This window comes from Oncorhynchus kisutch, linkage group LG2, assembly GCF_002021735.2.
Source record: "Oncorhynchus kisutch isolate 150728-3 linkage group LG2, Okis_V2, whole genome shotgun sequence".
Classification (NCBI taxonomy): domain Eukaryota; kingdom Metazoa; phylum Chordata; class Actinopteri; order Salmoniformes; family Salmonidae; genus Oncorhynchus; species Oncorhynchus kisutch.
The window spans coordinates 1,735,327-1,757,913 of NC_034175.2; the positions used below are offsets into that span (position 1 = coordinate 1,735,327).

Below are 22,587 nucleotides of genomic sequence, written 5' to 3' on the forward strand. Positions count from 1 at the left end.
GAAAACACGCCACTGTTGACTCGTGGTGGAAAAAATCCCTCCTTTTTTCCCCTCCAATCACAAAACCAACATACATGTATCTATGCCCTCTCACAGCTCTCACACACTCATTCTCTATTTCATACCATTCCAAAAAGACTTAACAGTTCGAAAAGGAAGGACCTTGATTTGATTTGAAGGAAGGACCTTGATTTGACTCAAGGGTTGTTTTCTGAACTTGACGTGGCTTTGGAATGACTTTGCGAAACACAGGGAAAGGTGGGGTGGTGAAAAATGGCATAACAGAGAGAGTGGAAACAGTCCTGTGAAAGAGGACAAGGATATCGGACACCTCCCGTGTCAGTACTCAAAATGGGTTGGTCTTGGGCTCTAGCCTGCTGTTGTGCATTAGTGCTGGTGTCCGCGGCATCTGAAGGTTTGTAGCCTACGAGATTTTTGCAGTTCTTTCTGTCCTTGTTTTATGTCCTGGTATGTGTTTATGGCTCCCCTTCTGTTTGTGCATGGTCTGTTAGAAGTGCACAGAAGAGGCCATTTTTATGCCCTATCAAGATCATGAAGAAAAACATTATTTGTTGGACGTGATACATTCCATTCCACCAGTTTAGTGTGGAACAACTTTGTCCAAGTCTACTAACAGTATAACTATTATTCTAGGTATAACAAAAATCTAGACTAGAGAATTCACACCAAGTTAATTAAAGGTGCAATATGCAGAAGTCGCTCCGCAATTTCCTGCTTGATACAATTCAAACAGTTAATTTCAGTTTGTGACAAAACAAGCAATGTATAATGTTGAGAATCATTGTACCATCTAAACCGCTATGAAATTCCTTTTCAATAACCAAAATATTTGTATTTTAAGATGTTTGAAGAACTAACTGTAACCCATAGGTGAGTGTGTTCTAACCATAACTAACTGTAACCCATAGGTGAGTGTGTTCTAACCATAACTAACTGTAACCCATAGCTGAGTGTGTTCTAACTGTAACCCATAGGTGAATGTGTTCTAACCATAACTAACTGTAACCCATAGGTGAGTGTGTTCTAACCATAACTAACTGTAACCCATAGCTGAGTGTGTTCTAACTGTAACCCATAGGTGAATGTGTTCTAACCATAACTAACTGTAACCCATAGGTGAGTGTGTTCTAACCATAACTAACTGTAACCCATAGGTGAGTGTGTTCTAACCATAACTAACTGTAACCCATAGGTGAGTGTGTTCTAACCATAACTAACTGTAACCCATAGGTGAGTGTGTTCTAACTGTAACCCATAGGTGAGTGTGTTCTAACATAACTAACTGTAACCCATAGGTGAGTGTGTTCTAACCATAACTAACTGTAACCCATAGGTGAGTGTGTTCTAACTGTAACCCATAGGTGAGTGTGTTCTAACCACAACTAACTGTAACCCATAGGGGAGTGTGTTCTAACTGTAACCCATAGGTGAGTGTGTTCTAACTGTAACCCATAGGTGAGTGTGTTCTAACTGTAACCCATAGGTGAGTGTGTTCTAACTGTAACCCATAGGTGAGTGTGTTCTAACCATAACTAACTGTAACCCATAGGTGAGTGTGTTCTAACCATAACTAACTGTAACCCATAGGTGAGTGTGTTCTAACTGTAACCCATAGGTGAGTGTGTTCTAACCATAACTAACTGTAACCCATAGCTGAGTGTGTTCTAACTGTAACCCATAGGGGAGTGTGTTCTAACCATAACTAACTGTAACCCATAGGTGAGTGTGTTCTAACCATAACTAACTGTAACCCATAGGTGAGTGTGTTCTAACCATAACTAACTGTAACCCATAGGTGAGTGTGTTCTAACTGTAACCCATAGGTGAGTGTGTTCTAACTGTAACCCATAGGTGAGTGTGTTCTAACCATAACTAACTGTAACCCATCGGGGAGTGTGTTCTAACCATAACTAACTGTAACCCATAGGTGAGTGTGTTCTAACTGTAACCCATAGGTGAGTGTGTTATAACTGTAACCCATAGGTGAGTGTGTTCTAACTGTAACCCATAGGTGAGTGTGTTCTAACCATAACTAACTGTAACCCATAGGTGAGTGTGTTCTAACTGTAACCCATAGGTGAGTGTGTTCTAACCATAACTAACTGTAACCCATAGGTGAGTGTGTTCTAACTGTAACCCATAGGTGAGTGTGTTCTAACTGTAACCCATAGGTGAGTGTGTTCTAACCATAACTAACGGTAACCCATAGGTGAGTGTGTTCTAACTGTAACCCATAGGTGAGTGTGTTCTAACTGTAACCCATAGGTGAGTGTGTTCTAACCATAACTAACTGTAACCCATAGGTGAGTGTGTTCTAACTGTAACCCATAGGTGAGTGTGTTCTAACCATAACTAACTGTAACCCATAGGTGAGTGTGTTCTAACTGTAACCCATAGGTGAGTGTGTTCTAACCATAACTAACTGTAACCCATAGGTGAGTGTGTTCTAACTGTAACCCATAGGTGAGTGTGTTCTAACTGTAACCCATAGGAGAGTGTGTTCTAACTGTAACCCATAGGATAGTGTGTTCTAACTGTAACCCATAGGTGAGTGTGTTCTAACTGTAACCCATAGGTGAGTGTGTTCTAACTGTAACCCATAGGTGAGTGTGTTCTAACCATAACTAACTGTAACCAATAGGTGAGTGTGTTCTAACTGTAACCCATAGGTGAGTGTGTTCTAACCATAACTAACTGTAACCCATAGGTGAGTGTGTTCTAACCATAACTAACTGTAACCCATAGGTGAGTGTGTTCTAACTGTAACCCATAGGTGGGTGTGTTCTAACTGTAACCCATAGGTGAGTGTGTTCTAACTGTAACCCATAGGTGAGTGTGTTCTAACCATAACTAACTGTAACCCATAGGGGAGTGTGTTCTAACCATAACTAACTGTAACCCATAGGTGAGTGTGTTCTAACCATAACTAACTGTAACCCATAGGTGAGTGTGTTCTAACCATAACTAACTGTAACCCATAGGTGAGTGTGTTCTAACCATAACTAACTGTAACCCATAGGTGAGAGTGTTCTAACCATAACTAACTGTAACCCATAGGTGAGTGTGTTCTAACCATAACTAACTGTAACCCATAGGTGAGTGTGTTCTAACCATAACTAACTGTAACCCATAGGGGAGTGTGTTCTAACCATAACTAACTGTAACCCATAGCTGAGTGTGTTCTAACTGTAACCCATAGGTGAATGTGTTCTAACCATAACTAACTGTAACCCATAGGTGAGTGTGTTCTAACCATAACTAACTGTAACCCATAGGTGAGTGTGTTCTAACTGTAACCCATAGGTGAGTGTGTTCTAACCATAACTAACTGTAACCCATAGGTGAGTGTGTTCTAACTGTAACCCATAGGTGAGTGTGTTCTAACCATAACTAACTGTAACCCATAGGGGAGTGTGTTCTAACCATAACTAACTGTAACCCATAGGTGAGAGTGTTCTAACCATAACTAACTGTAACCCATAGGTGAGTGTGTTCTAACCATAACTAACTGTAACCCATAGGTGAGTGTGTTCTAACCATAACTAACTGTAACCCATAGGGGAGTGTGTTCTAACCATAACTAACTGTAACCCATAGGTGAGTGTGTTCTAACCATAACTAACTGTAACCCATAGGTGAGTGTGTTCTAACCATAACTAACTGTAACCCATAGGTGAGTGTGTTCTAACTGTAACCCATAGGTGAGTGTGTTCTAACCATAACTAACTGTAACCCATAGGGGAGTGTGTTCTAACCATAACTAACTGTAACCCATAGGTGAGTGTGTTCTAACCATAACTAACTGTAACCCATAGGTGAGTGTGTTCTAACTGTAACCCATAGGTAAATGTGTTCTAACTGTAACCCATAGGTGAGTGTGTTCTAACCATAACTAACTGTAACCCATAGGTGAGTGTGTTCTAACTGTAACCCATAGGTGAGTGTGTTCTAACTGTAACCCATAGGTGAGTGTGTTCTAACTGTAACCCATAGGTGAGTGTGTTCTAACCATAACTATCTGTAACCCATAGGTGAGTGTGTTCTAACTGTAACTCATAGCTGAGTGTGTTCTAACTGTAACCCATACGTGAGTGTGTTCTAACTGTAACCCATAGGAGAGTGTGTTCTAACTGTAACCCATAGGTGAGTGTGTTCTAACTGTAACCCATAGGTGAGTGTGTTCTAACCATAACTAACTGTAACCCATAGGTGAGTGTGTTCTAACTGTAACCCATAGGTGAGTGTGTTATAACTGTAACCCACAGGTGAGTGTGTTCTAACTGTAACCCATAGGTGAGTGTGTTCTAACCATAACTAACTGTAACCCATAGGTGAGTGTGTTCTAACTGTAACCCATAGGTGAGTGTGTTCTAACCATAACTAACTGTAACCCATAGGTGAGTGTGTTCTAACTGTAACCCATAGGTGAGTGTGTTCTAACTGTAACCCATAGGTGAGTGTGTTCTAACCATAACTAACGGTAACCCATAGGTGAGTGTGTTCTAACTGTAACCCATAGGTGAGTGTGTTCTAACTGTAACCCATAGGTGAGTGTGTTCTAACCATAACTAACTGTAACCCATAGGTGAGTGTGTTCTAACTGTAACCCATAGGTGAGTGTGTTCTAACCATAACTAACTGTAACCCATAGGTGAGTGTGTTCTAACTGTAACCCATAGGTGAGTGTGTTCTAACCATAACTAACTGTAACCCATAGGTGAGTGTGTTCTAACTGTAACCCATAGGTGAGTGTGTTCTAACTGTAACCCATAGGAGAGTGTGTTCTAACTGTAACCCATAGGATAGTGTGTTCTAACTGTAACCCATAGGTGAGTGTGTTCTAACTGTAACCCATAGGTGAGTGTGTTCTAACTGTAACCCATAGGTGAGTGTGTTCTAACCATAACTAACTGTAACCCATAGGTGAGTGTGTTCTAACTGTAACCCATAGGTGAGTGTGTTCTAACCATAACTAACTGTAACCCATAGGTGAGTGTGTTCTAACTGTAACCCATAGGTGAGTGTGTTCTAACCATAACTAACTGTAACCCATAGGTGAGTGTGTTCTAACTGTAACCCATAGGTGAGTGTGTTCTAACCATAACTAACTGTAACCCATAGGTGAGTGTGTTCTAACCATAACTAACTGTAACCCATAGGTGAGTGTGTTCTAACTGTAACCCATAGGTGAGTGTGTTCTAACTGTAACCCATAGGTGAGTGTGTTCTAACTGTAACCCATAGGTGAGTGTGTTCTAACCATAACTAACTGTAACCCATAGGGGAGTGTGTTCTAACCATAACTAACTGTAACCCATAGGTGAGTGTGTTCTAACCATAACTAACTGTAACCCATAGGTGAGTGTGTTCTAACCATAACTAACTGTAACCCATAGGTGAGTGTGTTCTAACCATAACTAACTGTAACCCATAGGTGAGTGTGTTCTAACTGTAACCCATAGGTGAGTGTGTTCTAACCACAACTAACTGTAACCCATAGGGGAGTGTGTTCTAACTGTAACCCATAGGTGAGTGTGTTCTAACTGTAACCCATAGGTGAGTGTGTTCTAACCATAACTAACTGTAACCCATAGGTGAGTGTGTTCTAACCATAACTAACTGTAACCCATAGGTGAGTGTGTTCTAACTGTAACCCTTAGGTGAGTGTGTTCTAACCATAACTAACTGTAACCCATAGCTGAGTGTGTTCTAACTGTAACCCATAGGGGAGTGTGTTCTAACCATAACTAACTGTAACCCATAGGTGAGTGTGTTCTAACCATAACTAACTGTAACCCATAGGTGAGTGTGTTCTAACTGTAACCCATAGGTGAGTGTGTTCTAACTGTAACCCATAGGTGAGTGTGTTCTAACCATAACTAACTGTAACCCATCGGGGAGTGTGTTCTAACCATAACTAACTGTAACCCATAGGTGAGTGTGTTCTAACTGTAACCCATAGGTGAGTGTGTTCTAACTGTAACCCATAGGTGAGTGTGTTCTAACCATAACTAACTGTAACCCATAGGTGAGTGTGTTCTAACTGTAACCCATAGGTGAGTGTGTTCTAACCATAACTAACTGTAACCCATAGGTGAGTGTGTTCTAACTGTAACCCATAGGTGAGTGTGTTCTAACTGTAACCCATAGGTGAGTGTGTTCTAACCATAACTAACGGTAACCCATAGGTGAGTGTGTTCTAACTGTAACCCATAGGTGAGTGTGTTCTAACTGTAACCCATAGGTGAGTGTGTTCTAACCATAACTAACTGTAACCCATAGGTGAGTGTGTTCTAACTGTAACCCATAGGTGAGTGTGTTCTAACCATAACTAACTGTAACCCATAGGTGAGTGTGTTCTAACTGTAACCCATAGGTGAGTGTGTTCTAACCATAACTAACTGTAACCCATAGGTGAGTGTGTTCTAACTGTAACCCATAGGTGAGTGTGTTCTAACTGTAACCCATAGGAGAGTGTGTTCTAACTGTAACCCATAGGATAGTGTGTTCTAACTGTAACCCATAGGTGAGTGTGTTCTAACTGTAACCCATAGGTGAGTGTGTTCTAACTGTAACCCATAGGTGAGTGTGTTCTAACCATAACTAACTGTAACCCATAGGTGAGTGTGTTCTAACTGTAACCCATAGGTGAGTGTGTTCTAACCATAACTAACTGTAACCAATAGGTGAGTGTGTTCTAACTGTAACCCATAGGTGAGTGTGTTCTAACCATAACTAACTGTAACCCATAGGTGAGTGTGTTCTAACTGTAACCCATAGGTGAGTGTGTTCTAACCATAACTAACTGTAACCCATAGGTGAGTGTGTTCTAACCATAACTAACTGTAACCCATAGGTGAGTGTGTTCTAACTGTAACCCATAGGTGAGTGTGTTCTAACTGTAACCCATAGGTGAGTGTGTTCTAACTGTAACCCATAGGTGAGTGTGTTCTAACCATAACTAACTGTAACCCATAGGGGAGTGTGTTCTAACCATAACTAACTGTAACCCATAGGTGAGTGTGTTCTATCCATAACTAACTGTAACCCATAGGTGAGTGTGTTCTAACCATAACTAACTGTAACCCATAGGTGAGTGTGTTCTAACCATAACTAACTGTAACCCATAGGTGAGAGTGTTCTAACCATAACTAACTGTAACCCATAGGTGAGTGTGTTCTAACCATAACTAACTGTAACCCATAGGTGAGTGTGTTCTAACCATAACTAACTGTAACCCATAGGGGAGTGTGTTCTAACCATAACTAACTGTAACCCATAGCTGAGTGTGTTCTAACTGTAACCCATAGGTGAATGTGTTCTAACCATAACTAACTGTAACCCATAGGTGAGTGTGTTCTAACCATAACTAACTGTAACCCATAGGTGAGTGTGTTCTAACCATAACTAACTGTAACCCATAGGTGAGTGTGTTCTAACCATAACTAACTGTAACCCATAGGTGAGTGTGTTCTAACTGTAACCCATGGGTGAGTGTGTTCTAACCATAACTAACTGTAACCCATAGGGGAGTGTGTTCTAACCATAACTAACTGTAACCCATAGGTGAGAGTGTTCTAACCATAACTAACTGTAACCCATAGGTGAGTGTGTTCTAACCATAACTAACTGTAACCCATAGGTGAGTGTGTTCTAACCATAACTAACTGTAACCCATAGGGGAGTGTGTTCTAACCATAACTAACTGTAACCCATAGGTGAGTGTGTTCTAACCATAACTAACTGTAACCCATAGGTGAGTGTGTTCTAACCATAACTAACTGTAACCCATAGGTGAGTGTGTTCTAACTGTAACCCATAGGTGAGTGTGTTCTAACCATAACTAACTGTAACCCATAGGGGAGTGTGTTCTAACCATAACTAACTGTAACCCATAGGTGAGTGTGTTCTAACCATAACTAACTGTAACCCATAGGTGAGTGTGTTCTAACTGTAACCCATAGGTGAGTGTGTTCTAACTGTAACCCATAGGTGAGTGTGTTCTAACCATAACTAACTGTAACCCATAGGGGAGTGTGTTCTAACCATAACTAACTGTAACCCATAGGTGAGTGTGTTCTAACCATAACTAACTGTAACCCATAGGTGAGTGTGTTCTAACCATAACTAACTGTAACCCATAGGTGAGTGTGTTCTAACCATAACTAACTGTAACCCATAGGTGAGAGTGTTCTAACCATAACTAACTGTAACCCATAGGTGAGTGTGTTCTAACCATAACTAACTGTAACCCATAGGTGAGTGTGTTCTAACTGTAACCCATAGGTGAATGTGTTCTAACCATAACTAACTGTAACCCATAGGTGAGTGTGTTCTAACCATAACTAACTGTAACCCATAGGTGAGTGTGTTCTAACCATAACTAACTGTAACCCATAGGGGAGTGTGTTCTAACCATAACTAACTGTAACCCATAGGTGAGTGTGTTCTAACCATAACTAACTGTAACCCATAGGTGAGTGTGTTCTAACCATAACTAACTGTAACCCATAGGTGAGTGTGTTCTAACCATAACTAACTGTAACCCATAGGTGAGTGTGTTCTAACCGTAACTAACTGTAACCCATAGGTGAGTGTGTTCTAACTGTAACCCATAGGTGAGTGTGTTCTAACTGTAACCCATAGGTGAGTGTGTTCTAACTGTAACCCATAGGTGAGTGTGTTCTAACTGTAACCCATAGGTGAGTGTGTTCTAACTGTAACCCATAGGTGAGTGTGTTCTAACCATAACTATCTGTAACCCATAGGTGAGTGTGTTCTAACTGTAACTCATAGCTGAGTGTGTTCTAACTGTAACCCATAGGTGAGTGTGTTCTAACTGTAACCCATAGGAGAGTGTGTTCTAACTGTAACCCATAGGTGAGTGTGTTCTAACTGTAACCCATAGGTGAGTGTGTTCTAACCATAACTAACTGTAACCCATAGGTGAGTGTGTTCTAACTGTAACCCATAGGTGAGTGTGTTCTAACCATAACTAACTGTAACCCATAGGTGAGTGTGTTCTAACTGTAACCCATAGGTGAGTGTGTTCTAACTGTATCCCATAGGTGAGTGTGTTCTAACCATAACTAACTGTAACCCATAGGTGAGTGTGTTCTAACTGTAACCCATAGGTGAGTGTGTTCTAACCATAACTAACTGTAACCCATAGGTGAGTGTGTTCTAACTGTAACCCATAGGTGAGTGTGTTCTAACTGTAACCCACAGGTGAGTGTGTTCTAACCATAACTAACTGTAACCCATAGGTGAGTGTGTTCTAACTGTAACCCATAGGTGAGTGTGTTCTAACTGTAACCCATAGGTGAGTGTGTTCTAACCATAACTAACTGTAACCCATAGGTGAGTGTGTTCTAACTGTAACCCATAGGTGAGTGTGTTCTAACTGTAACCCATAGGTGAGTGTGTTCTAACTGTAACCCATAGGTGAGTGTGTTCTAACCATAACTAACTGTAACCCATAGGTGAGTGTGTTCTAACTGTAACCCATAGGTGAGTGTGTTCTAACCATAACTTACTGTAACCCATAGGTGAGTGTTTTCTAACTGTAACCCATAGGTGAGTGTGTTCTAACTGTAACCCATAGGTGAGTGTGTTCTAACCATAACTAACTGTAACCCATAGGTGAGTGTGTTCTAACTGTAACCCATAGGTGAGTGTGTTCTAACCATAACTAACTGTAACCCATAGGTGAGTGTGTTCTAACTGTAACCCATAGGTGAGTGTGTTCTAACCATAACTAACTGTAACCCATAGGAGAGGTGGGTTCGTTCTATCCAGCCTATTCACAGATCTGTCAGTGTTAATGAAAGAAAGGAGACGAGAGAAGGAAAGTATTCCAAAGTATTTGGGACACATCCTCTCCTATGCCCATGCCATTCTGCCATGTAATTAATACAGTGTAGGCACATGACATGTTATTAGTGTATGGCTGTCAGTACTAACTTCTGTCTGTCACTGTGTAGAGTTTCCTGTCATGGAGCAGAGAGAGGTCACCCATGAACATATGAAGCCTTACCTGCTCAAAGACCTCAAGGAGAGAGGTGGGTGGCGATGCCTTCCCTGCTGGTATACTTCATATCACACAGCCAATGGAGTATGACGTGTGTGTTGTATCCTGTGTGAGGGAGGTACAGTAACAGAAGTGTGTGTTCTCAGCGGGCTCCAGGGCAGCTGACGTAGACATCACCCAGAGGGAGATCACCCTGCACCTGGACACAGACTTTACACCTGGAGGTCGGCCGATGGCTGGGCCTCGCTCGTTTGGGGATTCCCACCCCAGTGTCCTCTTCCCCCCTGGCCAGCCATCCCCTAACAACCTCAAGGCCATCTGTCTCCATAGCAGCCGTCGTCCCCAGTACCCTGCCTACTCCTTACCCCAGACAGGCTTTGGCTACCTTCGTCGTCAAGGTGACGCCGTCAACCGGATAGAGTCTTGGTACAGCGCATGTTGCTATAGGAACGGGACGCAGCAGGTCCAGGAAGTGACGCTGTGCTGCGTTACACAGGCGGTGAGTGTTTATGTGGCAACATTGGATTCTGTCCTGTTCCATTCTGTCGTGTTGTGTTCAGTTCTGGCCCGTTCACTCCTATTGTACCAACAGAACCGCCTTCTATGTGCACAGATGTAGCATTGATGAGGACAGATGATGTCTAGGGAAGATGAGATGGTAGTAGTGAAGAGGACAGAGGATGTCTAGAGAAGATAAGGAAAAGGGGGATATCTAGTCAGTTGTACAACTGAATGCATTCAACTGAAATGTGTCTTCTGCATTTAACCCAACCCGAGACAATAGTAGTGAAGACAGAGGATGCATAGGGAAGATGAGACTCAGGAGAAGGAAAGCGCATACAGACACAACAGATCATCCTTGGTGTCTATCTGTATAGCTGTGTAGAGGGGAAGGTGTTCATGAGGGCTAAAGCTTTACCTTCACCATTTTAGGACTTCTTTTATCTCTATTTTTCATGTGTGATTGATGTTTGTATATGTCACTTACAGTGGGAACAGGCCCTGTCCACATTCTGTACTGAGGAGTTCTCAGTGAAGACACGCCACCACAACTGCTGCCAGAAGGAGGGCGGGGCCAGACTGAGCTGTTTCCATAGGGAAAACCCAAACCCCACCTACCTGCCGACCACCCAGGGGGCAGGCTCCTCCCCCATACCTGAACCTGGCTTCACCTTTAACCCCAACACTTGTCACAAGTAAGGAGAGAGAGAGAGAGACCGGTTTACTTTAGGTTTAGAGTAGGGCTGTTATGGTGACGATATTACGTGACTGTTTAGTCACAGTAACTAGGCTTCTCCAAAACTGTGCTCTGATGGTGCTGATGATCATTAGTAGAGTACCAAACTTGCCAAAAGTCAGTTGCTAATGTGCTGGTACTCAGCACCCTACTGTCTCTCTAATCACACTGACATCAATAGAAATGTAATCGAAAATCTAATCAAACACTTCATGAGTGCCCATGAGCTCATGTTGCGCAACATTTCTATTTGATTTCTAATCAATTGACAAAACAATTTTTATGGCCTCTTCAAAAAGAGGATCCCATCAGCTTTCTACAGGCTAGGCCTACTATATATTTTTCTCAACTTTCCAAATATTAAGCACATTGTTTCGATTTACAACAGGAGTATAGCCTACCTGGCTGGGATGAAAATTAACTATGGGAAAAGCTCCCCTTTTCCAATAGGTGCATGATTATGGTCCTTTCTAAATCATAACACATATAGTATTTAGTATGTGTAAAGACAAGATTAAAATAGTCTGATGGGTGACAATATTATCACTTGTGAATGATGTATTATCACTTAATGATTCCCTGCATGTGCAGTAAGGCAAGAAACAGCACGTGCCTTTTTTAGTCCTACTTTTTCAAATCGCACGTCATGTAGCCTAGCCCATAGGCCTGTATGTTTTGATAAGGTTTGTATCATAACTAACGTGGCCAAATAACTCCAAACGCAGCCTACAGACCTAGAACCCCTGGGACACGGTAAGAGAGCACATAGCCTACAGACCTAGAACCCCTGGGACACGGTAAGAGAGCACATAGCCTACAGACCTAGAACCCCTGGGACACGGTAAGAGAGCACATAGCCTACAGACCTAGAACCCCTGGGACACGGTAAGAGAGCACATAGCCTACAGACCTAGAAACCCTGGGACACGGTAAGAGACCACATAGCCTACAGACCTAGAACCCCTGGGACACAAGAGACCACATAGCCTACAGACCTAGAACCCCTGGGACACAAGAGAGCGCATAGCCTACAGAGCCTAGTGAAACATGTGTTCTTATAAACTCAGTCAGTGCGCAGTTGCGTGTGAAAACAGAGTTTTGACTGGCCACTATATAAAAGAGGATCCCAGCTTTCTTGTGCTGATATATTTATGTCTCAATTCTTAAAATGAAGCACATTAATCTGCTTTACAACCGGTGTAGCCTAACTGGCAAACATAGGCAGTGTGTGAGTTTCATATTTGGGGAAGATATTTCTCACTATAAAAATGCACCTTTTATAATAAAGCATAATGCTGTTTCTTATATAAAATAGCCTACTATTGGAAATGTGATGAGTAGATTGGATGGTCATAATTTAGGCTAATAATACAACTCAATCATTGTTCGCAAAAATATACCATTCAATGCATGGCTGAGCGTGTATAGCATAGACTAGAGTATGGCTAGGCTGTATCAGATAGGCCTACGTTTATTCTTTTTTTGAATGGGAAAAATTTTGCCTTTTTAGAAACACATTTTATGCATTTCTACTACTCTATATATGACTGGAGACATTAGCAGAATATTTTTTTATATGACAAATTAAAGGGTAGCCTACTCTGTTGACAGTGACAACAATTTCAATAAAAAAACGACACTGTCTATATAATAGGCCTACAAATAGAATATGACGTCCATCTGGAAGAGGTGGGCCATTCTAATCAAAAGTAATTCCACACATATTAGTAGGCTATATGTAAAGATCAGATTAAATTAAGAAGAGTCTGATGGGTGAGAATATTATCAAGTGCTTGTCAAATTGTGAATGATGAAGTATGTGCAGCCTGCGCAAGAAACAGAGCAGAGCACATAACTTTCCTGCTTTTTTCTAAAGCACCATCAGTCGCATCATGCAGCCTTAGAACCTATTCAATATCAAAACCTATAGCCTAACATTTGTATGACAACTAAAGCTGCATAAATAACTCAAAATTAAGCATATAAAGTACATTCGGAAAGTATTCAGACTTTTTCCATATTTTGTTATGTTACAGCCTTATTCTAAACTGGATTAAATCGCTTTTACCATGTTATGTTACAGCCTTATTCTAAACTTGATTAAATCGCTTTTACCCGCTCAATCTACACACAATACACCATAATGCAAAAACATTTTTTAAACATTTTTTTTATACAGAAATGTGACATTTACATAAGTATTCAGACCCATTACTCAGTATTTTGTTGAAGCACCTTTGGCAGCGATTACAGCCTTGATTCTTCTTGGGTATGACGCTACAAGCTTGGCACACCTGTATTTGGGGAGTTTCTCCCATTCTTCTCTGCAGATCCTCTCAAGCTCCGTCAGGTTGAATGGGGAGTGTTGACCGCACAGCTATTTTCAGGTCTCAACAGAGATGTTCGATTGGGTTCAAGTCCAGGATCAGGCTGGGCCACTCAAGGACATTCAGAGACTTATCCCGAAGCCACTCCTGCGTTGTCTTGGCTGTGTGCTTAGGGTCATTGGCCTGTGGGAAGGTGAACCTTTGTCCCATTCTGAGGTCCTGAGTGCTCTGGAGAAGGTTCTCATCAAGGATCTCTCTGTACTTTGCGCAGTTCCATCTTTCCCTTGATCCTGACTAGTCTTCCAGTCCCTGCTGCTGAAAACCCTCCCCACAGCATGATGCTGTCACCATCATGCTTCACCATAGTGATGGTGCCAGGTTTCTGCCAGACGTGAGACTTTGCATTTAGGACAAAAGTTCAGTTATGGTTTCATCAGGCCAGAGAATCTTGTTTCTCGTGAGCTGAGATTCCTTTAGGTGCCTTTTGGCAAACTCCAAGCAGAATGCCGTGTGCCTTTTACTGAGGAGTGACTTCTGTCTGGCCGCTCTACCGTAAAGGCCTGTTTGGTGGAGTACTGCAGAGAAGGGAGAACCTTCCAGAAGGACAACCATCTCCACAGAGGAACTCTGGAGTTGTTTTTCCATTTAAGAATGATGGAGGCCACTGTGTTCTTGGGGACCTTCAATGCTGCAGAAATGTTTTGGTACCCTTCCCCAGATCTGTCACTCGACACAATCCTGTCTCGGAGCTCTATGGACAATTCCTTCGACCCCATGGCTTGGTTTTTGCTCTGACGTGCACTGCCAACTGTGGGACCTTATATAAACAGATGTGTGCCTTTCCAAATCATGTCCAATCAAATGAAATTACCACGGGTGGATTCCAAGTTGTAGAAACATCTCAAGGATGATCAATTGAAACAGGAAGTCCCTGAGCTCAATTTCGAATCTCATAGAAAAGGTTCAGAATACTTACAGCACCAGTCAAAGGTTTGGACACACATGCTAAGCATATGTGGGAACTCCTTCAAGACTGTTGGAAAGCATTCTAGGTGAAGCTGGTTGAGAGAATGCTAAGAGTGCAAATCTGTCATCAAGGCAAAGGGTGGCTACTTTGAAGAATCTCAAATATAAAATATATTTAGATTTGTTTAACACATTTTTGATTACTACATAATTCCATATGTGTTTTTCATAGGTTTGATGTAATCACTATTATTCTACAGTGTAGAAAATAGTAAAAAAATATAGAAAAACCCTGGAATGAGTAGGTGTGTCCAAACTTTTGACTGGTACAGTATGGAAATAAGGTATTTGTTTTATTTGTAATTAATTAGCAAAAGATTACAAAAAACTGTTTTTGCTCTCTGAATATGGGGCATTGTTTGTAGATTGAGAATTTGTTTTCTTTAATCCATTTTAGAATAAGGCTGTAATGTAACAAAATGTGGAAAAAGTGTTTTTTTGTTCATGAAAAAATAGTGCGCACATGCAGCTATCTCAGAAATCGTTTGGAGGAAATATCCTTTCTATTTTATTCAGCTATGTTCAATTGTATTCTTCATACTATATAATGCCACTGAAGTCTAAGACAATCTTGTCTGCTAAATGAACTAGTGTAGCCCACAGACATATGGCATAGCCTGATCAGGGACTAACATAAGGACAACTGAGTATGCTATTCTGTTCTTCTGAGTATGCTATTCTGTTCTACATTTTCTTCAGATCATGTTTCTTTAGACCTGCCTATAATACATTTATTGGATTTATTGTGATGGTGTAGGCCAGGTATTCCCAAACTGGGGTACGCAATGCCGTCGGGAGTACGCCAAATAAAAGTGTGATTCACATTTTAAAAATGTTTTAGAATAATACTTTTAAAAAATGTTCTTCACATTTTCAAACAGTCCGTTTTATATTTTCCAACGGGGCTATACATTTGGTTGAGTTTTTTGTTCTCGCCTTAGTAGCCTCGTTTCACTGCCAAAAATAAAATGAAACCATCTAGCGTTCAGCGAAATAACAACACAATGTCAAAAACAGGTAGCCTAGTCAAATAATTAACATCACGTTGACCGTTACTCTCTCGCGGGAATTCCACTAACGGTCCGTATGTAGCCAAACGTAGCTGCTGCTTATTCCGTTAGCTCGAAAATGAATAAATGGTTAAAAAAAAGTCCCACGTCCATGGAGACACATACCAGCTCTAATGGTGGTACTGCTACTACCAGCAGTACTGCACCTATTGACGACACAAGTTGATCCGCATCCACGAGCACATACAATGTGTAATGAAGTGCTATTTCCTATGCAAATGACCAGCTTACTGCTATTGCATTGCTATAACTGAGACAACACATAGCAACGTATTTTCACAGTAAAACATGTTAGGGCACACACAGGATATCTCTCACACACACACTCACTTAAATCATCCACAACACTGTCAAAACAGGATACATCCTAGCCACAGGTGCTAGCCGTCCTGCCTGCAAGAACGCACACACATTACACACACTCACTGCGAGGACACCAAGATAGGGACGCACACACATTACACACACTCACTGCGAGGACACACAGACTTGACTTGCCAAGACTAGAACGCACACACATACACACACTCACTGCGAGGACACCAAGATAGGGACGCACACACATACACACACTCACTGCGAGGACACACAGACTTGCCAAGACAGGAACGCACACACATACACACACTCACTCCCTCCCCTGGGAATGGGCTCCAAAGACAAAGAACTCTTCCAACTGCCAATGGGACGGCGACACCAGTCTGGAGGGAACTGCCAATCAACTACCAGCAACCTACCAGAGGCCTGAATCTACCAGAATCTACCTACGTCATACCCATGCATAAAATGAACTGCACACAATGTATCGGGGCTCTTTTCTGAAGGTTCCCTAAGAGCCAGACGAAGGAGAGTCCGTGCAGCACGCTATGCCAGATATCTCTACTCTGTAAAATAAACTGCCTTTACTATACCTGATCCACCCTGTCCAGTGTTTCAACTTGGTCTCATGTATCGATTCATCAACAAATGCTAGCATAATTAATTCTACATTTGTTGTTAGCCCAGTTAGCATGGACACTTGACAGTTTTGAATCTGATGCAGCCGAAGAGCTACTGCCTCCTTACCCAGGAAAGCACCGAACAACAGACAGGGACATTGGACCATCGAAGAGGCGCAAATATGATGACAACTACATTGATTTGGGGTTCACTTATATTGGGAGCAGTGCCTCTCCTCAGCCACAGTGTGTTATATGTGCAAAAGTACTATCTCACAACTCGATGAAACCTTACCTCTTGCGCAGACATTTAGAAACAAAATAAGCCACAGGATTTTTTTGAGCGAGAATTAAAAGACGACTTTCGAGTAGTAAGACATATATAAAAGCAACAAATAGCATTAATAAGAAGGGTCTAGATGCGTCTTACAGTGGGGCAAAAAAGTATTTAGTCAGCCACCAATTGTGCAAGTTCTCCCACTTAAAAAGATGAGAGAGGCCTGTCATTTTCATCATAGGTACACTTCAACTATGACAGACACAATTAGAAGAAAAAAAATCCAGAAAATCACATTGTAGGATTTTTTATGAATTTATTAGCAAATTACATTTGAGTGTGCACTGACCCTGGTGCTAGAGGGAGTACGCAGCCAGAGTTTGAATGTTTGAAGGGGTACGGGACTATAAAAAGTTTGGGAACAAGGCTATATTAAAGGCTATATTAAATGGATTTATTAGGCTTTTTCAAATGTAGTTGTTCCAAAGGTCTGCATCAGTGGTTGTAGGCTATGCTATGCGTGGAAGTCAGGAGATGCTCAACGTGTTTATGTAGGCCTAATTAACTGTCAATTACCGTGAGACTGACTGTGGCTTCTAGGCTATGCTATGTGTGGAAGTCAGGAGATGCTAAATGTGTTTATGTAGGCCTAATCAACTGTGAATTACTGTCAAGTTATTTGCATGACAATCACCGGCAGACATTTCATGACCTCCACAGCCCTCGTTTAGGGTTAATGTTAGGTTCAAATTGTCCTTTTTTATGGCAACTAATGACTACATGTATTGTGTCCTTTCCTCCCAGGTCCCAGCCCGGTCCGCGTACTATCAGAGGGGAGAAGCACAAGAAGTGGCCCCCAAGCTACTCCCAGAGACTTTGACATCAGCTTCCCCCCTGGACGCCCCACTTTCGACAACATCGGATTGGTCTGCCGTCTACACAAGCACCGCCCTCTCTATACCACCAAGTGCCTGCCACGTACAGGCTTTGGCTGGCTGGCCCGCCAATCAAAGGCCGTGAACCGCCTGGAGAGAGGGTTCAAACACTGCTGTAAGGGGCAGGAGGATGTGCTACCCTGTGCTGAGGGAAAGGTAAGGAGCAGTGTGTGTGTGGGCTATGTGCTATGGCCTGCCTATCTGCACTTGTCAACATGGGAAAAGTAAGGATCCAATTCATACCTATGCTGAAGAAGGCTACTAAACAGAAATATCTGTATAAACTATCCTCTATACAGTGAAAAATAATATTTATGTTTTCATCTCCTCTCTTAGTGGCGTGAGGTGCTTGACAGGTTCTGTGAGGAAGAGCAGAAGGGGAGACCTCACAACTCCTCCTGTTGTGATGTGGGAGAAGGTGAGGACAGGTATACCTGTTTCTCCTCCCTCGCCCCTCATCCAGACTATGACCAAAAGTTCGACTCTGCCTCTGCCGTACCACAGACCCACACCCTCAGACACATCTGTGAAACATACAAGGTCATCAAGAAGAAGTAAGTGTGTTTGTTTAGCATTGTTTTGTGTGTGTGTGTGTTTAATTTAACATTTTTCCTCCTCAGTCACATTTTTATGCTGCCCAGCCCGATTGTTTATCTTTCTGGGTGACAGAACCAGACCTTTCAGAAAGGGTACATTTCACTGTAGTAGATGGTGACTGTAGCTATGTTTCCATCCAACTGGCGACAGATTTTAAATTTGCGCATTTTCCCACAAGTGGTGTGTTTCCACCAAACTGACTTGTTGCTGATTTTTGTAGTGCACACAAAATGTATTTTTTTTCCATTTTCCTGAATAAAAATCTAAAGATCAGTGTGTTTCCATCATATTTCCAACTCTACTGATAGATTTGTCACAGAAACGGTTGTTATAAATAGTAAATGTGCCAACTCTGGTCATGGCACATTCGCCCGAGCCAACAACTAGCAGATACAGTGTGAGTAAACTAGTCTACATGATGAGATTTATTATGGATAACAGCGACCAATATTTAAATTTTTTCAAATGGCAGTCAATCATCAATCATCATGTCAACAGAATAAGACCCTCAATATTTATTGGAAAGGAACATCAAGCTCATCACTGTGCACTTTCACTACCCTGTGAAGTTGATCATTTATTTAATCTGTAGCCTAATAAACTGTATAGTTTCCTGAGTCGTAGTGGAAGGACCACACCATATCACCTGACTACAAGATTACTTTGCTATGATGGTTATTATATCAATATTTGCACATAAAGCTGTTTCCACCTCCATTTCTCACACAATACATTTTACGGACACAAAAAGAACCCACCATGTCAAACGAACAGTTATCTGTTGGCATTTATAACATTTCACTGAAAATTCCTGTTTCCATTCCAGTTGTTGTGGTTTTATTTTATACGGTATGACCTTACTTGCAATAAAACTGTGGATGGAAATGTGGTTAATGACATTAAAATTCCAGATTTGCATTGTATTCAAAGACCTTTACCAAAAGTTTAAAAACAATAGTATACAATAACTTTCACAAGTATCTTATTACAGCAGCTAGTTTAATCCAGGGACATTTGTACATATCTGTCTAACAAAGCCCTTTGACTGATTTAGTTTGATTATCGAGTAAAACAAAGATGTAGTATACTGAGATGATCTTGCAATCTGCTCTCTCAGCTTCCCTGTGGCTCTCCCTGTCCAGAACTTAGTGGACCAATGCTGCTCCCTGCCAGCAGACCAGAGAACTGCATGTGTTCAGATACAGGTGAGTTTGACACTTAATAATGCAGGTTCACTCAGACAACCCCATATCTCATATTAACCAGGTTGTCCCATTGGGATAAAATTAACATGATTGGCCTACAGGTGTCTACAGGATCTTAGACTGAAAGTTATATTGTAGGTCTAAGGATATAGCAGGCTTTTTGATATTGTTGTTTTCATAACTTCTCTCTTTGACTGTGAACCCAGCTAGTGACGCTGGCAGAGAGCCGCTGTTCTGCAGAGAAGCCCTCCTCCCCTGCTGTCTTCCAGAAATGCTGCCCTCCCTCCTCCCAGGACGCCCCTATGTGCCTCTCTGGCCTGCTCATGAATGCCATCACCAAGGCAACCAAGTACCCACGCCTCAGAAAGAGGAAATGCCCCCTTGCCTCATTTTTGTTGTTGTTGACGTTTCACTCTGATGGCAGTGGGCCAATCTGAATTGGCGGTCAGGGGATTTGTGAAGTAGTCACTACATGACCATGATAGAATTGGCTAATACAGAAGAACTGTTGAGCAATTGCATGATTTAGTCAAACAGGAGTTAGGGTGTGGGTAAGAGTAAGCAGAATTTATAGTTAGAAAGTTACATTTATTCCATATTTTCTAGCATGGCCAGATGACAACGAATTCATGTATGGTATCCGAGTGCACATAATATTTCAGTATGATTGTCCGTGTCTGTCATTAAGAGGGTGTTATAATGATAGAACACCTGGAGAGCTGACATAGTTTACCCCTGGCTGAACTGGGAGGACAACATCAGGGAAGAGCGCGCTTGTTTGTAATGGAAAAGCGTTGCAGTAGCTTTTGATAAAGAAGAACATCAAGATGAAGATTGTGGAGATTGTGACAGCCGGCTAAATGGCATCCCTTGAGAATGCAAGAACAAGATGTATGTCAGGAGAAGTGCAGTATTATCATAAGGAGGTGTATATTTGGAATACGGAGGAGGAATAGAGGGAAAAGAGAGGCAGAGGATGTCTAAGAGAGAGAGGAACAAAGAGGCTGAGCTTGAGTGCATTAAAAATAGTGTGAAAAAGGGAGATAATTTGTTAAAGAAGAATTGTAGAAAGTGTAAGCAGATTGAGCTGAAGACAGGAGGAGAAATGGAAATGAATGAGGTTGAAGTATCGGAGGTGGTAGGTGTGGTGAAGTTCTCGGAGCCCAAGGGTCAGGATAAAGAGGAGTGTGACAGTAGGAGTGAAGTTTTGGGAAAAACTGTACCCCTGCCTTTTGGCTGATCCATTTGTGGTTTCAGGCTGGGATAAAATAGAGATGGGTGCTGTGGAATCGGTGAGGGTAACCAGAAGTGGTCTTGTGATAATTGTTTGTGTTTCTGCTGGTCAGAGGGAGAAGGCATTCCACATTAAACGAACGGGGGCAAGAAATGTGAATTGTTTTGCTCTCAAGATAATGGCACCATGTCACACCCTGACCATAGTTTGCTTGTATGTTTCTATGTTTATTTGGTCAGGGTGTGATCTGAGTGGGCATTCTATGTTGTGTGTCTAGTTTGTCTGTTTCTGTGTTTGACCTGATATGGTTCTCAATCAGAGGCAGGTGTTAGTCATTGTCTCTGACTGGGAACCATATTTAGGTAGCCTGTTTGGTGTTGGGGTTTGTGCGTGATTGTTTCCTGTGTTAGTGTCACACGGAACTGGTTTTGGGTTTTCACTTTGTTGTTTTGGTTATGTTTTCTCATTTAAAAAACTTGGACAACTACTGTGCTGCATTTTGGTCCACTTCTCCTTCATCAGAAGAATCCTGTGACACACCATTGAAAGGATTGATTACTGGGTTAACAGTAAATGTAAAAGTTGACCAACTGAAGGGGAAGATTCCCGGTGTTTGATGCTCTTCATTTGGTGTGACGCAGACAATGTGGCAAGTGGTGAAACAGAAGAGTCATTGTCTGTTCTTTTGAGTTTTGATGTTGAGTCTTTGCCCAATAAAGTGATGTGAGGATTTTAAAGTTATCGTGTACAATTTTGTGCCAAATACATTACGTTGTTACAGGTGTCAAGCTTTTGGGCATGTGGCAGCAGTGTGTTGGAGGGAGATTCCTAGTTGTGAGAAGTGTGCAGAAGGGCATGAGACAAAGGACTGCGTAGCATTGGGGAAGGTAGTGGTATGTGTTAGTTGTAGGGTTGCCGATGGGGCTGAGGATCAAAAATGTCCAGTGCAAGAGAGGCAGGTTGAGGTTTCCAGGGTTAGAGTAGTGCAGAAGTTGCCATATGCTGAGGCAGTGAAGAAAGTAGAGTAAGATAGGTCAAGGGGCGGGATCCTGATAGGAGTGGTGTGAGTTGTAGATCTGTACCAGTACAGAGGGATATGCCAACAAGTAATATACGTTTCTGGAAAATTGGATTTTGGGCATTTATAGCAATGGTTATCAACTACTGCAGGGATGGAACCTAAGTCACAGAAAATTGAGGTTGTGGTGGCAGCTGCAGAGAGGTATTTGGGTGTGCGGGCTTGACATTAGAAGAATTACAGGATGTGTTAAGGTTGTTGGCCTGAGGTAGGACTAAATAGATTTAAATAGTGGAGTAGGGTAATTTTTATTCATTTTTTTGTAGTTTTAGATGGTAGGATATTTGTTTACTTTTTCAAGCAAAGTATAAGGGAGGTTTACTCCAGTCTAGTAGGTGGCGGTAATGCAAGTTTATTGGATGCAAACCGCCGTTAAACGTCATCGAAGAGCGCAACATCAGGAACTAGCATTAGCAACTCTATTATGGTGGTGGAAAATGGTCTTTCATAAAGAAAGTATGCATATTATCTATGTTCCCCCCCCCGCCTCCTCGCCATTAAATCGATGTCTTTGCAGCCTTATTTAGAATGTTTTATGTACGAACCGGTCTAAGGGAGATACACAAAGTCATAAACCAACCTATTTCTACAATTTATCTTCTTACATTTTTAT

The 22,587-nt window shown here is 41.8% G+C and overlaps 1 pseudogene; it reads left to right on the top strand.

Moving 5' to 3' along the window:
- Window positions 1-250: 250 nt before the first annotated feature.
- LOC109905775 (extracellular matrix protein 1-like) lies at window positions 251-21,633 on the top strand (annotated as a pseudogene).
- Window positions 21,634-22,587: the final 954 nt, after the last annotated feature.